This window comes from Pipistrellus hanaki (genome assembly GCF_964339955.1).
Source record: "Pipistrellus hanaki genome assembly, chromosome: 1".
NCBI lineage: Eukaryota > Metazoa > Chordata > Mammalia > Chiroptera > Vespertilionidae > Pipistrellus > Pipistrellus hanaki.
Window position 1 is genome coordinate 87,343,397 of NC_140503.1, and position 16,560 is coordinate 87,359,956.

The 16,560-nt window shown below is 38.5% G+C and overlaps 1 pseudogene across 1 annotated transcript; it reads left to right on the plus strand.

Annotated features, from left to right (window-relative positions):
• Positions 1-9,112: 9,112 nt before the first annotated feature.
• Positions 9,113-10,069, plus strand: LOC311612138 (annexin A2-like; annotated as a pseudogene). Its single transcript has one exon. The product of its transcript is annotated as an annexin A2-like (transcript).
• The last annotated feature ends 6,491 nt before the right edge of the window (positions 10,070-16,560 follow it).

The following is a 16,560-nucleotide window of genomic DNA, read 5'->3' on the forward strand; positions in this document are numbered from 1 at the left end:
ACACCCCAAATGGCGCAAACACGTGGATTCAAGGGAGTTCTTCAGTCACCCACGGAAAGGTCAGAGTTTGTGGGGAAAACGTGAGGGTTCTGGGTCACCTCGGTGCAGGCAGCGACTGTAACCACAGCGCGCCCCAGGGGCCCCAAGCCCCGGCGCCTCGTGCTCCAGCGGCCCCGCGCCACCAGCGGCCCTAGCCCCGCGCGGCCCCACGCCCGGAGCTGCGCCGAAAGAGACAGCGGCTACAGAGAGAATCGCACGCTGCAAGACCCAGTGCTGGGTTTGGCGTGATCTTCCCAAAAATTGGGTCTTTTTTAAAAACACCAAGAGATGCGGGACAAATTCTTAAGAATCAGGACCATCCAACCAAAAGCAGAACATCTGGACACCTTGGTGCAGACCCATCCTGCGCCTGATTCCCTTCACCCCCTTGCTTCTGAGTACTAGGGAAGGACTGCCCAGTTTGGCATATCCTGAAAGACTGCAGGGGGAAATTGCCTTCCTAAAAATAGGGGATCAGAGCAAGAAAAGACAGTCTGGGAGCCAGCACCCTGACAGCCTACCGGGACAAAACATAGAGCCATAGAGAAAGAAGGCAAGAGCAGCCAAAAAGACTGGGAAGTCAAATCAGAAACACTGCCACCTAGGGGCTGAATTACAAATTGACTTCTTCTTTTTTTCCCCTTTTTTCCTTTCCTTTTTTTTTTATTACTTTTAATTAATCAAAAATAAATGGACACAAATAACTAGATATAGCCTACGTGAAATTAAGAACTAGCTTACAAAACTGAGGTACAGTGGAACGCTGGGAACTGCAATACTGTCTGGACTGAGAATCAGGTGGGCCAAATAGAATAACAAAGGAAGTGAATGACCACTACTAGACATTTTTATGCTAATTTTTCTATTCTTTATTTTATTTTCATTTTTTACATCTTTTACTTAAGAAATGAATTTTTTCTTTTTTTCCTTACTTGATTTTACCTTTTCAATTATTACATTTTTCAGTCTCAATCATCATTATTACTACTGCTATTTTACATTTTTTGTTTCCTTTTTCTTCTTCTTTTTTTTTTCAGTACCATTTTATCTTCTCTTTATTTTACGTGGGGATTAGTCTTCATTCTATTTTAATCTCTACTATAGCATCGTTCAACCCTATCTCAACTCGACCTTTACAACATCACTCTCTTACTAACCTTTACCCTTTTCGCCTCCTGTTCATCTTATCCCTTTCTGGCTTTAGTTTTTCCCTATTCTTTCTGTATACCCCCTGCTAAAATTCTCACCATACTTATAGACCTAATTTCCAACCCCCTTCTCCAAGTGTATAAATACCACTCTCTTCACTATATTAACTAGTTAACAAAAAAACAACCAAAAAAAAAAAAAAAACACTGTTCTCCTCTCTATCCTTTTGTTGTTGTTTGCGTGAATATTGATTATAAAGAATTTTTATGATTTTTAGTGAAATTGTTATGCTTATTCTTCTGTTGTTATTGTTGCTTAGTATTTTTTAAATTCCTTTGTTTTTGTTTGTTTTTTACTTATGTTTATTGTAGCCTTGCTTAATAATAGTGGATGTTGTAGTTTGTATTAATCTCCAAGTATTATTGCTGGCATTTGCTGGGATTAGTGGTTGTTCTAGGGGAATTTTCTCCATATACCGTATTTTTCGGACCATAAGAGGCACTTTTTTCCCCCCAGAAGTGGGGGGAAAAAGTCCCTGCGTCTTATGGTCCAAATATAGCCTACACATATACTTTTTACTTGCCCGGCTCTGTGTGGTCTCTGTGTGCTTGCCCGGCTCTAAAATGGTTCTAAATGCTGCTGTTTACTTTACAGGGTTGATTACATGTGTTTATGACTGTGATGTTGGGTTTTAATGCACATAAAATATTTTAGGACACTATTTGTTTCAGAATCTTTTTTTCTTCATTTCCCTTCTCTAAAAACTGGTGCGTCTTATGGTCCGAAAAATACGGTGTGTGTGTGTGTGTGTGTGTGTGTGTGTGTTTGTGTGTATATATATATATATATATATATATATATATATATATATATAGTTTGTTTCCCCTTTCTCTCTCTCTCTCTCTCTCTCTCTCTCTCTCTCTCTCTCTCTCCTGTTTCTCAACTTCATTTCAACATTACTTTTTCCTTCTTTTTCTATCTCTTTATTTATCACTCCTTTTTTTTTTCTTCTTACCTTTCTTCTTTCTTTCCTATCTCCTAATTTGCCTTTCTCTAGTGGTCACCTTTAGTAGAGGTTATTAATATCGCAAATACATTCTTGTTCAGTGCTTTTTGTGTTGTACCTAGTAGTGTTATATTTTGTGTCTTTAAATCAACACAGGAGAAAGAAAACAACATATCCAGACATCCTGAAAAGAGAGACCATGGGCAGACAAAGAAATAGACCGCACATGAAAGAAAAGCAGGCATCACCAGAAAAGGAAGTAAACAAGTTAGAGGCAAGCAACCTACCAGAGCAGGAATTCAGAGTAATGATCATAAGATGGCTAAAAAGAATGGAAGAGAAATTTGACAATAACCAAGAAGAAATGAAGAAGAACCATGAGGAATTGAAGAAGAACCAAGAGGAAATGAAGATGAACCAAAAAGAAATGAAAAATGTCATCGCTACCATGAAGAACTCAATAGAAAGCATCAAGAGGAGACTAGAAGAAGCAGAGGACCGCATCAGTGAGCTAGAAGATAAAATGGGAAAAAATACCCAATTAGAGCAGCTTCTAGAAAAAAAAAATTAAAAAGCAGGAGGAGAGCCTACGGGAGCTTTGGGACAATACAAAACTAAACAATATTCAAATAATAGGAGTTCCAAAAGGAAAGGAAACTGAGGTAGACATGGAAAAAGTATTTCAAGAAATAATGACAGAAAACTTTCCTGATACAGAAGAAAAAACCCACACAAATCCAAGATGCTCACAGAGTCCCAAGCAAATTGAAGCCCAGAAGACCGACGCCAAGGCACATTATAATTAAATTGGCAAACACCAACGACAAAGTAAGAATCTTAAAAGCAGCCAGAGAGAGACAGAAAGTTACATATAAAGGAACCCCCATTAGAATAGCAACTGATTTATCAACAGGAATTCATCAGGCCAGAGGGAATGGGATTAAACATATAAAGTCATGCAAAGGAAGGGTCTGAATCCAAGAATACTGTACCCAGCAAGGCTATCAATCAGAATTGAAGGGGAAATCAGGAGCTTCACAGACAAAAAAAAAGACTAAAGGAATTTATTTCAACCAAACCAGCAATGCAAGAAATGCTAAGGGGTCTACTGTAAAAATGAGGAAATAGGAAGCGAAGAAGGAACACAGGGGTATAGAATAAAAATGGCGTCAAATGAGTACCTATCAATAATAACTTTAAATGTAAATGGATTAAATGCTCCAATCAAAAGACATAGGGTAACAGATTGGATAAGAAAACAAGACCCATATATCTGTTGTCTACAAGAAACCCACTTCAGAAAAGAAGATGCACACAGACTGAGGGTGAAGGGATGGAAAAAGGTTTTCCAGGAGAATGGAAATGAAAAAATAACTGGGGTAGCAATACTTATATCTGACAAATTAGATCTCAGAGTGAAGGACAAAACAAGAGATAATGAAGGCCACTTCATAATACTAAAGGGAGCAATGCAACAAGAAGAAATAACCCTGGTAAATATATATGCACCCAATACAGGAGCAACCAAATACATAAAAAAAAAAAAAACTGCTGGAGGACATTAAGGGAGAGATTAATAGCAATACAATCATAGTAGGAGATTTTAATACCCCACTGTCACCCTTGGACAAATCATCTAAACAAAAAATCAGCAAAGAAATATCAATCCTAAATGACTCACAAGACCATATGGAATTAATCGACATCTTCAGAACATTCCACCCCAAAGCTACAGAATATACATTCTTCTCAAATGCACATGGGACATTCTCAAAGATAGACCACATTTTGGGACATAGGCAAAGCCTCTTCAAATTCAAGAAGATAGAAATTATATAACAAGCATCTTCTCAGATCATAGTGGCATAAGACTAGAAATTAACTACAATAAAAATAATCCAAAGAAATAAAACACATGGAGACTAAACAGCATGCTATTAAACAAGGACTGGGCTACCAGAGAAATCAAGGAAGAAATTAAAAACATCCTGGAAACAAATGACAATGAAAACACAACTATCCAAAATCTATGGGACACAGCAAAAGCAGTTTTGAGAGGGAAGTTCATATCCCTACAAGCCTATGGCAAAAAAAAAAAAAAAAAAAAAAAATGGTAACAAATTATCTACTCTACAACTGACAGAGTTAGAAAAGGAGCAAGAAGAAAAGCCCAGTGTAAGCAGAAGGAAGGAAATAACAAAAATCAGAGTGGAGATAAACGACATGCAGACCAAAGAAACAATACATAAGATCAACAAGACCAAGAGCTGGTTCTTTGAAAGAATAAACAAGATAGATTAACCTCTAGCCAGGTTAACCAAGAAACAAAGAGAGAGGACTCAAATAAACAAAATCAGAAATGAAAGAGGTGAAATAACAACAGACCCCGCCAAAATACAAAGGATTGTTAAAAATACTACGAACAACTCTATTCCAACAAACTGAACAACCTGGAGGAAATGGACATATTCCTAGAAAAATACAACCTTCCAAAACTCAATCAGGAAGAATGTAAAAATCTCAATAGAGCAGTGACTTGGAAAGAAATTTAAACAGTCATCAAAAAGCTTTGAGCAAACAAAAGCCAAGGCCAGATGTCTTCACAGGAGAGTTTTACCAAACATTCAAGGAAGAACTAAAACCTATCCTCCTCAGACTTTTCCAAAAAATTCAAAAGGAAGGAACACTTCCAAACTCCTTCTATGAATCCAGTATCACCCTAATACCAAAACCAGATAAAGACAACTCAATGAAAGAGAATTACAGGCCAATATCCCTCATGAATATAGATTCCAAAATCCTCAACAAAATTCTGGCAAATTGGCTCCAGCAGAACATCACAAAGATCATACACCATGACCAAGTAGGATTTATTCTAGGAATGCAAGGATGGTACAATATCTGCAAATCAATAAACGTGATACATCACATAAACAAATTGAAAGATAAAAATATATAGTCATATCAATTGATGCAGAAAAAGCATTTGATAAAATCCAACACCCTTTCCTGATAAAAACCCTCAACAAGGTGGGAGTACAAGGATCATACCTCAACATAATAAAAGCTATATATGATAAACCCACAGCCAACATCATACTCAATGGGCAAAAACTAAAACCATTCCCTCTAAGAACAGGAACAAGACAGGGATGCCCACTCTTGCCACTCCTGTTTGACATAGTACTGGAAGTACTAGCTATTGCAATTAGACAAGAAGAGGAAATAAAAGGCATCGAAATTGGAAAAGAAGAAGTAAAGTTATCCTTATTTGCAGATGACATGATATTGTACATAAAAAACCCAGAAGACTCCATTAAAAAACTACTTGACTTAATAAATGAATTTGGCAAGTAGCAGGATACAGAATTAACGCCAAGAAATCCATGGCATTTCTATACACCAACAGTGAACTTACAGAAACAGAGACTAAAAAAGCAATTCCATTTACCATCGCATCAAAAAAATTAAGATACCTAGGAATAAACTTAACTAAGGAAGTAAAGGACCTAAATGCAGAAAACTACACAACACTGAAAAAAGAGATAGAGGAAGATGTAAACAGATGGAAGAACATACCATGTTCATGGATTGGTAGAATCAACATCATCAAAATGTCCATACTTCCTAAAGCAATATATAGGTTCAATGCAGTCCCCATTAAAATACCAACAGCATATTTCACAGACCTAGAAAGAACTCCCCAAAAGTTCATTTGGAACAATAAAAGACCCCAAATAGCCACAGCAATCCTGAGAAAGAATAGTAAAGTAGGAGGGATTTCAATACCAGACTCCAAGCTGTATTACAAAGCCACTGTTCTCAAAACAGCCTGGTACTGGCATAAGAACAGACATATAGATCAATGGAATCGAATCGAGAACCCAGATATCAATCCAAATCACTATGCTCAATTAATATTTGACAAAGGAGGCACGAATATACAATGGAGTCAAGACAGACTCTTCAATAAATGGTGTTGGGAAAATTAGACAGATACATGCAAAAGAATGAAACTAGATCACCAACTTACACCATACACAAAAATAAACTCAAAATGGATACAGGACTTAAACATCAGACGGGAAACCATAAAAATACTAGAAGCATCCACAGGCAGCAAAATCTCAGACATATGCCAAAAGAACTTCTTCACTGATACTGCCCCTAGGGCAATGGAAGCTAAAGAGAAAATAAACAAATGGGACTACATCAAAATAAAAAGCTTTTTTACAGCAAAAGAAACCATCAACAAAACAACAAGAAAGCCCACTGTGTGGGAGAACATATTTGCAAATGTTACCACGGATAAAGATTTAATCTCCAACATCTACAAACAGCTTATACAACTAAATAAAAGGAAGATGAATGATCCAATTAAAAAATGGGCAATGGACCTAAATAGAATATTTTCAAAAGAAGACAGAAGGAAGGCCAAAAGGCACATGAAAACATGCTCAAAGTCACTAATTATCCGAGAGATGCAAATCAAAACAACAATGCGGTACCATCTCACACCTTCAGAATGGCCAACATCAACAAATCAACAAATGACAAGTGTTGGCGAGGTTGTGGAGAAAAAGGAACTCTCGTGCACTGCTGGTGGGAATGTAGACTGGTGCAACCACTGTGGAGAACAGTGTGGAGTTTCCTCAAAAAACTGAAAATGGAACTCCCATTTGACCCAGTAATCCCACTCCTAGGAATATATCCCAAAAACTAGAAACACCAATCAGAAAGGATATATGCACCCCTATGTTCATAGCAGCACAATCTACAATAGCTAGAATCTGGAAACAGCCTAGGTGCCCATCAGCAGATGATTGGATTAAAAAACTTTGGTACATCTACACAATGGAATACTATGCTGCCATAAAAAAGAAGGAATTCTCATCATTTGCAGCAACCTGGATAGAACTAGAGAACATCATGCTGAGTGAAATAAGCCTGTCAATGAAAGAGAAATACCACATGGCCTCATTCATTTATGGATATTAAAAAACATTATAAACTGACAAACCAAAAGATAGATATAGAGACAGTAAAGCAACAAGCAGACTGTAAAATTACAGCGGGGAGAGTAGGGAGATCTGGGGGAGATAAGAGATCAACCGAAGGACTTGTATACATGCATATAAGTACAACCAATGGACACAAAACTCTGGGGAGGGAGGGTATGTAGGGGGGGGGCAATGTTAAAATATGTACACAGATAATAATTTAATAAAATGAAAAATAAAATTTAAAAAAAAAGACTTTTTAGATATATATTCTGATACAAATCCTTCATAAGAAATGTTTTGCTCATATTTATTCCCAATCTGTGATTTGTCTTTTAATTTTCTTAGCCAGTATCTTACAAAGAGCAGAAATTTGTTAACTTTTGAAAAAACTAAAATTTACCAATGTTTTCTTTTATGGTTTGTATTTTTTGTGTCAACTGAAGAAATATTTGCCTAATCCTAAGACACATCTAATTTTTTTCAGAACTTTTAGAGTTTCCTGTCCACATTTAGATCTATAATATATTTTTAGCTAATTTTACATGATTCAAGACAATGGAATAAAAGTTGAGATATTGTTTCAAAAAAAATGGATATAGGACTTAAACATAAGACGGGAAACCATAAAAATACTAGAGGCATCCACAGGCAGCAAAATCTCAGACATATGCCAAAAGAACTTCACTGATACTGCCCCTAGGGCAATGGAAGCTAAAGAGAAAATAAACAAATGGGACTACATCAAAATAAAAAGCTTTTTTACAGCAAAAGAAACCATCAACAAAACAACAAGAAAGCCCACTATATGGGAGAACATATTTGCAAATATTATTACTGATAAAGGTTTAATCTCCAACATCTACAGACAGCTGATACAACTAAATAAAAGGAAGATGAATGATCCAATTAAGAAATGGGCAATGGACCTAAATAGAATATTTTCAAAAGAAGACAGAAGGAAGGCCAAGAAGCACATGAAAACATGCTCAAAGTCACTAATTATCCAAGAGATGCAAATCAAAACAACAATGCAGTACCATCTCACACCTGTCAGAATAGCCAACATCAACAAATCAACAAGTGTTGGCAAGGTTGCGGAGAAAAAGGAACCCTCGTGCACTGCTGGTGGGAATGCAGACTGGTGCAACCCTGTGGAGAACAGTATGGAGTTTCCTCAAAAAACTGAAAATGGAACTCCCATTTGACCCAGTAATCCCACTCTTTGGAATATATCCCAAGAAACTAGAAACACCAATCAGAAAGGATATATGCACCCCTATGTTCATAGCAGCACAATCTATTATACAATAGCTAGAATTTGGAAACAGCCTAGGTGCCCGTCAGCAGATGATTGGGTTAAAAAACTTTGGTACATCTACACAATGGAATACTATGCTGCCAAAAAAAAGAAGGAATTCTCATCATTTGCAGCAACCTGGATAGAATTGGAAAACATCATGCTGAGTGAAATAAGCCAGTCAATGAAAGAGAAATACCACATGACCTCACTCATTTATGGATAATAAAGAACATTATAAACTGATGAACCAACAGATAGATAGAAAAACAGTAAAGCAACAAGCAGACTGTCAAATTACAGCAGGGAGTGTATGGAGATCTGGGGGAGATAAGAGATCAACCGAACAACTTGTATACATGCATATAAGTACAATCAATGGACACAAAACTCTGGGGAGGGAGGGTATATATGTGAGTGGGGGCCAATGTTAAAATATGTACACAGATAATAATTTAATAAAAATAAAATAAAATAAAAAATCAACTTGCTCCTTTAAAAGAAATCAGAATTAGCTTGGCATCTGGGGACACCCACATCTCTCAGTACCTGGCCCAGCTTCTTTCAAAATGTCTTCTATTCATGGACTTCTGTGCAAGCTCAGCTTGAGGGTGATCACTCTATGGGTCAGTCAAAGCCTATATTAACTTTGATGCCGACTGGGATGCTTTAAACATTGAAACAACCATCAAGAAGAAAGGTGTGAATGAAATCACCACCATCTACATTTTGACCAATTGCAGCAATGAACAGAGATAAGATATTGCCTTTTCCTACTACAGAAGGACCAAAAAGGAGCTTGCATCAGCACTGAAGTCAGCCTTCACCTGGGGAGGGTGATTGAGGCCTATTGAAAACGCCTGCTCAGTATGATGCTTCAGAGCTGAAGGCCTCCATGAAGGGGACGAATGAGGACTCTCTCATTGAGATCATCTGATGCTCAAGGACTGAACAAGAGTTGCAGGAAATTAACAGTCTACAAGGAAATGTGAAAGACAGTTTTGGAGAAGGACATTATTTCTGACATAACTGGTGACTTCTGCAAGCTGATGGCTGCCCTTGTGAAGGGTAGAAGAGAGATGGCTCTGTCATGGATTATGAACTGGCTGAAAGATGTCTGTGATCTCCCAGAGCCTGGAGTGAAAAGGGACTGATGTTCCCAAGTGGATCAGCATTATGACTGAGAGAGCTTGTGTCACCTCCAGAAAGCATATGAAAGGGACAAGAGCTACAGCCCTTATGACATGTTGGAGAGCATCAAGAAGGAAGTCAGGGAGACCTGGAAAATGCTTTCCTGAACCTGGTGCAGAGTAATCAGAACAAGTCCCTGTATTTTGCTGAGATAATGAAAGGCAATGGGACTCGAGATAAGGTCCTGAGCAGAACCATGGTCTCCTGCATGTTGAAATCAGGTCTGTCTGAATTGAAAAGGAAGTATGGCGGGTCCCTGTACTACTACATCCAACAGGATACCAGGGTGACTATCAGAAAGCCCTGCTGTACCTGTATGTGGGGATGAGTGAGGCTCGCAGGGGCTCTAGCATCCAGGAGTGGTATTCCTATGCTTCCAGCTAATTTTAGAAAATCAGCTTATAACTAAGAGCTCCCTGTACCCATCCCTGTGAGGATGGAGTTAGCACTGTTCCCCTGCCTATCCTCATTTCCATTGCTTAAGCATTGCATTGCTTTCCTTTCTAGTCTTTTTTAGCCAAAGAAATGCACATCCGAAGGAGCTGAAAGTGAAATCTATGGTGCAAAACACCTTGCCTCTTATGTAATGTGTCATAAACAGATGAATAAACTGAATTTTTACTTTAGAAATTAAAAGAATTTAAAATCATAATTATTACTTACTAGAGCCCCGATGCATGAAATCCATACAAGCGTAGTCCCTCACAGCCCGGCTGCCTCAGCCCTTGCAACCCGTGGCTCTGCCCACTGCCCACTGGTCGTTCCAAAAGGTCTAATTAGTATATTAGCTCTTTATTATAAAGGATATCACACAGCATGCTCTTGAAATAGGTTCATGGCAATCCATCACCAAAACTAGCTCTGTAAATACAAGTCTGTGATGGTTCTCCTGTGTCAGCTTGGCTAGGCTATAGTCCCATTATGCACTCTTACTCATCTAACTCCAGCTGAGAAGAGATTTTTGCAGGTGTAATTAAAGTCCCTATCAATTGGCCTTCAGAGAGATTATCCTGGTGGGCCTGACTTAATCAGCTGGAGGGCTTTCCAAGCAGGGCTGAAGCTTTCCTGAGAAAGATGAAATCCCACCTGTGGACAAGAGCTCCATGCCCATGCCCATGGAGTTCTAGTCTGTCCTAGTCTTTGGATTTGCATAGCCAGCCCCTCTCACTTACATATAGCAATCCCTTAGTTATACATACATATATGTGTGAATACATCTATAGTAATAATAGCCTAAGGCCATCACAATCAGGACAGATGACCAAACAGTGGGCCCCTGGCCACTGAGGCACGCAGGCAGGAAAGGTCTGTGGGCTCTGGGCTGCTGGGGTAGGGCGGCGGCAAGAACAGTCTGTGAGCCCTGGGCCTCCGAGGTGCAGGGGTGGTGAAAAGGGTCTTTAACCCTGGGCCACCAAGGCAAGGAGGCCAGAGGGGTCTGTGGGCCCTGGGCCTCGAGGGTGCTGCAGAATTCTGAGTCTCCAACTTTCGGGGGTGTGGCCAATCTTCAAACTGGACCATGAAAAGAGGAGGAAGTCCCATTCCTCACAGAATACACTATTGGGAAGAGAGAGCCTACCTGCCTGATTGCCACTAACCACTCTGTCCACCGCCTGCCTGCCTGAGGGTTCCAAAATTGCGAAGGGGTGCAGGCTGGGCTGAGTAAACCTCCCTGTGCACGAATTTCATGCACCAGGCCTCTAGTACATATTTGTGCATGGGGAGGGGGTGTCCCTCAGCCCAGCCTGCACCCTCTCCGATCTGGGACCACTCAGGAGATGTCCAACTGCCAATTTAGGCCTGATCCCGGCAGTTGGGCACCCCCCTCACAATCCGGGACTACTAGCTTCCTACCACTCCACCACCTGATTGCCCCTAACTGCTCCCCTGCTGTCCTGATTGCCTCCAACTGCCCTCCCCTGCAGGCCTGGTTGCCCCCAACTGCTGTCCCCTACTGGCCTGATCATCCACAACTGCCCTCCCCTGCCACCCAAGTTGTGGCGGCCATCTTGTGACAATGTGAGGGCAGCCATCTTGTGATAAAGTGAGGATGGCCGTCTTATGATGGCTATCTTGTGACGATGTTGCATGTGATGCCTCCTAGGCTTTTATTATATAGGATATACACACAGTAAAATTTTTTAAAAAATATATATTTTATTGTTTTTTTACAGAGAAGAAGAGAGAGGGTTAGAGAGTTAGAAACATCGATGAGAGTCATTGATCAGCTGCTTCTTGCACACCCCCTCTGGGGATGTACCCGCAACCAAAGTACATGCCCTTGACCAGAATCGAACCCAGGACCTTTCAGTCCGCAGGCCAAGACTCTATCCACTGAGCCAAACCGGTTTCGGCCACACAGTAAAATTTTATATACACATATCTATGTCTGTACATATACATCTCATACTGGTTCTACTGCTCTGGTTGAATTCTAACAGTTTACTTTCTTTATGAGAGTTAACATTATTCTATGAGGGGGATGTACTATGAAGTGTACCATAAATGAATTAATTACATATGCACTGTTGTTAGAAATTTTATTTAAGTTAAAACTAAATCTGTGTGCTTTACTTCTTTGAAGTGCACTAAAAAATGGCACCATTTGTACAACTGCAGAAGCCGTGGCTTCTAATCACATCTCACACTACTTTAGCGGGGAAATGTGGGGGACACATTAATCTTGGGTCTATAACTCCCTGAAATCATGTGTAAAATTTTTCTGAGAGCCCATAGCTTTCACCAGATCTTCAAAGAAATGTTTCTCCTCAAATTACTAAGATTCGCTTTAGCTTATTTTGAAGGTCAATCTGTAGTTATACTCAAGTTCTCAATGATTGCTTATATATATGCTATGGATAGTTCACACTCCAGCTGCTCACTCTATAGATTTTTTTTTTCTCAAAAGGCTATCAGGCCACTTATAATTAGTAGGAGAAATTCAGTTTAAGTTTTTACCACAGATGCATGGTGAGATAATCCACCTAAAAACTCTACACATTATATGTGAATCTCAAATACTCATGAAAGCCAGTGATGCACAAAATACAATTTAAGTCATCTTTAGTTCATACTGAGGCTTTAAAAAATTAAATAATGATCAATCAGCAAAACTCAAAATAATTACATTGCAAATTATTATTAACTTTTGTTGTGGGAAGAGAGATTTGCACTTACCTTATTTAATTAAATCTTTATTGTTGAAAGTACTGCATATGTTTCCTTTTTCCCCCTCCATTGACCCCTCTAGCCAACCCCCATCCCCCACCACAGGCCTTCACCACACTATTTTCTGTGTCCATAATTTATGCATATATGCATACAAGTTTAGTTGATTTCCCACTCACCCACACACCTTCCCCCGACTTGCCTTTGAGATTCTACAGTCTGTTTTAGGTTTCTATGTCTGCTTTGTTCATCAATTTATTTTGTTCATTAGATTCCACATATGATTGAGACCATGGGATACTTGTCTTTCTCTGATTGGCTTATTTCATGTAGCATAATACTCTCCAGGTCCCTCCATGCTCTCTCAAAGGGTAAGAGACCCTCCTTTTTTACAGCTGCATAGTATTCCATTGTGTAAATGTACCACAACTTTTTATCCACTCATCTGCTGGGCATTTGGGCTGTTTCCAAATCTTAGCTATTGTTAATTGTGCTGCTATGAACATAGGGGCGCATACATTCTTTCTGACTGGTGTTTCAGGTCTCTTAGAATATATTCCTAGAAATGGGATCATTGGGTCAAATGACAATTCAATACTTAATTTCTTAAGGAAACTCCATGCTGTTTTCCACAGTGACTGCACCAATCTCCATTCCATCAGTAGTGTACTAGAGTTCCCTTTTCTCCATATCCTTGCCAGCACTTGTCATTTGTTGATTTGTTAATGGTAGTCATTCTGACAGGTGTGAGGTGATACCTCATTGTCGTTTTAATTTGCATCTCTCTGATAATCAGTGACTTGGAGCATGTTTTCACATGTCTCTTAGACATCTGTATGTCCCTTTTAGAGACATGTCTATTTAGGTCCTTTGCCCATTTTTTAACTGGATTATCTTTCTTTTGTTAAGTTGTATGAGATTCTTATATATTTTGGATATTAAACCTTTATCAGATGTGTCATTGCCAAATATGTTCTCCCATATAATTGGTTACCGTTTCATTTTGTTGATGGTTTCTTTTGCTGTGCAGACGCTTTTATTTTGATGTAGTCCCATTTGTGTATTTTCTCCTAAATTTCCCTTGCCCTAGGAGATGTATCAGTAAACATATTGCTATGAGAGATGTCTGAGATGTTGCTGCCTATGGTTTCTTCTAGGATTTTTATGGTTTCATGACTTACATATAAGTATTTTATCCATTTTGAGTTTATTCTTGTGTATTGTCTCATTTCATTTTTTCCCATGTATCTGTCCAATTTTCCCAACACCTTTTATTGAAGAGACTGTTGTGACTCCATTGTATGTTCTTGTCTCCTTTGTCAAATAGTAATTGAGCATAATGACTTAGGTTAATTTCTGGATTCTTTGTTCTGTTCCATTAATTTCTATTCCTGTTCTTGTGACAGTACTAGGCTGTTTTGATTACGGTGGCTTTGCAGTATAACTTAATATCTGGTATTGTAATCCCTCCAACTCTGTTTGTCTTTCTAAAAATTGAAAGGGATTTTTGTTGTTGTTGTTCCATATAAACTTTTGGAGAATTTGTTCTAGATCTGTGAAATATGCTGTTGGTGTTTTAACAGGAATTACGTTGAATCTGTAGATTGCTTTGGGTAGTATGAATATTTTAATTATGTTAATTCTAACTAATCCATGAACACGTTATATTCTTCCACTTGTTTCTATCTTCCTCTATCTTTTTTCATCATCCTGTAGTTTTCTGAGTACAAGTCTTTTACCTCCTTGGTTAAGTTTATTCCTAGGTACCTTAATTATTTTGTTGAATGGTCGGATTCTGATTTGATGAGCAGCCAATCAGTGGAATAAACACACCTGGACAGTTGAACACAGAGGATACACTAGTGTGTTCCAGCAGCAGACAGGAAGTGTCTACAAAAAGGGGAACCTGCTACTTTGCTCCCGTCGTACATGGTTTCTCCAGATCAAGAAAGCATTCTCAATTAGAAAACTGGAATTCAACCATATCCTGACTACTACCGTGTTTCCCCGAAAATAAGACATCCTCCGAAAATAAGACCTACTTACAGGTTTCCTTCTGAGTGAAATATAAGGCATCCCCCCGAAACTAAGGGCCCCCCACTAGGCTAAACATGAGAGATTTGGTCCACTGATTCTGAAAGAAATGGAGTCACAAGAAATTCACCAGGAAATTCAGGAATTGGATTGTTATGATGATGTTCCAGAAGATGATGACATGATTATCATTGAATAAATGAGTAAATTCTTGATACTGTAGGATTCACAGTTTGTGTTGACAACTACCGTACTACCGTATACAGGTAACAAATTTCCTTTATTTTCATTTAACAATAAATGTGTACCGTATTCTTCTTCACTTCATGGAAAAATAAAACATCCCATGAAAATAAGACCTAGCACGTCTTTGGGAGCAAAAAGTAATATAAAACACTGTCTTATTTTCGGGGAAACAGGGTATAATTTTTTTCTGTTCACTTTCCCCTCCCTCATTCCTTTATTGTACATAAAGTATGTGCACAAGATTTGTTAAAAAAAATATATTCTAAATGGTATGTTTTGATGAAGATATCAAATGAAGATATGATGGAAGAAAACACTGGTTAAATGAAAACATCCCCTTTCTCCATAAGTGTGGCATGCTCATTCAGCTCTTATCTTTATACTTGTCCCAGTGCATGAAAATTGTTCACAGGTAGGATCCCTAGCAGCTGCCAGCTGCCGGCCGGGGCCTCCCTTCCCTGGCTGCAAGGGCCTTCCTTCACTCTGCGTCGCCCCCTGGTGGTCAGTGCACATCATAGCGAGCGATTGAACTCCCGGTTGGTTGAACTCCCAAAGGGGCACTTTGCATATTAGGCTTTTATATATACAGATTCCAGTAAGTTATTTTGCTCTCACTGTTGGACAACAACAACCATAAAAATCCTTGCATACCTTTTTTGGAGAATTTTAATCTTTTTCATTATCATTGTGAAATCAAGGAGTTTTAATAATTTTTTGTATATATCTGTTACTTGTGGGACAATCTATCTTTAACTAGGGACAAATTACTCTAAAAGAAATGAGTCCTAGATAGTTTAATCTTCATGGCAAGTGTTTTGCTGTTTAAATAAACTTCTTGTATTTTTTTTAAGTCTAACTGGCTATGTCACCTCTCAAGATCAGCCTGGTTAATATAAAAATGAAATTAAACCTTTCAAAGACACAGTTATTTTTCATTTACTTTCTCTGTATTTAATATCTCTATTTACTTATTTGACATATAAATGTGTGAGATTAATTTGTATTTATTTTAATTTAAAAAACAATTCTTTTTTGAAAATTGTATTATGTCCTAGTTGAAACAGCTATAAAAAAAATTAGGCTGAAAATTCCTCAAAGGAAAGCGTTAGACTAGAAGTTCTTTTGTGGTCCTTGTTCTGCTGCAATTAAGGTTTTGAACAAGTTGCAACGCCTCAGGACCACTATTTTCTCCTGTGTTTAAAAAAAAAAAAAAAAAAAAAGGCCTAACCAGTGTGGCTCAGTGGTTGAGTGTCAACCTATCAACCAGATGGTCATGGTTGAATTCCCAGTCAGGTACATGCCCAGGTTGCAGCTCAATCCCAGGTCTGGGGGGTGTGCAGGAGACAGCTGATCAATGATTTTCTATCAATGATGTTTCTCTCTCTACCTCTCCCTTGCTCTTTGAAATTAATAAAAAAACATATATTTTT